The sequence below is a fragment of the Eimeria tenella genome, genomic scaffold, assembly GCF_000499545.2.
Source record: "Eimeria tenella Houghton genomic scaffold, Eth_scaff1848, whole genome shotgun sequence".
Lineage (NCBI taxonomy): Eukaryota > Apicomplexa > Conoidasida > Eucoccidiorida > Eimeriidae > Eimeria > Eimeria tenella.
The window spans coordinates 1,696-2,574 of record NW_013541684.1 but is presented as its reverse complement, the minus strand read 5'-3'; positions in this window follow the sequence as shown (position 1 = coordinate 2,574).

Sequence of the window (879 nt, the reverse complement as noted above, 5' to 3'; positions counted from 1 at the left end):
TTTATTTATTTATTTATTTATTTATTTAGTATTTATTTATTTTACTTTGCTGCAGGAGTTCGAACCCCCACGACAGCGACTCGAGCAAAAGAGTGCTTGAAGACGTTTTGGAGGAGTTGGCGATGCACGGCAAGTTTTATTTTAATTAATTTAATTTAATTTAATTAATTTAATTTAATTTAATTAATTTAATTTAATTCATTTATTATTCTTTTTCCATTTATTCCTTTATCTGCTGCTCAGTTCCGCTTTTGCCGCGCTGTGCGCTTCGTCCGGACTCCCCAGCTGCTCATTTGCTGCTGCTGCTGCTGCTGCTGTTGCTGCTGCTGCTGCTGCAGGAGTAGACACAGACAATTTCTGGCAGCAGCTGCAGGAGATAGTCTCCCGCACTGTACGGCTGTTAGGGCCTTTGCTGTCTTTGAAGTACCGGGCACTCTGGTGTACAGACACCCCACAGCAGCAGCAGCAGCAGCAGCAGCGGGGGCGCTGTTTCCAGATTCTTGGGTTCGACCTGCTGCTTGATGCGAAGCACAAGTTGTGGCTGCTCGAAATCAACTCAAATCCTTCCCTCAGGACAGGTCTGCTGCTGCTGTTGCTGCTGCTGCTGCTGCTGTGTGCTGCTAGTTATCTCTTGCTGCTGCAGAATCTGCTGCTAGGTTTGCTGCTGCTGTGCATGCTGCCCTGCCGTTGTTTCCGCTGCTGTACCCGCTGTTGCTGCACCTGCTGCTGCTGCATCTGCTGCTGCTGCACCTGCTGCTGCTGCTGCTGCTGCTGCAGATTACGAAACAGAGGGTCCTGGGGGCTACAGCAGCACGAAAGAAAGTGTGGTTGACAGAAGGGTGAAAGAGCCGCTGCTGCGAGAAGCTTTGATTTTGGTTT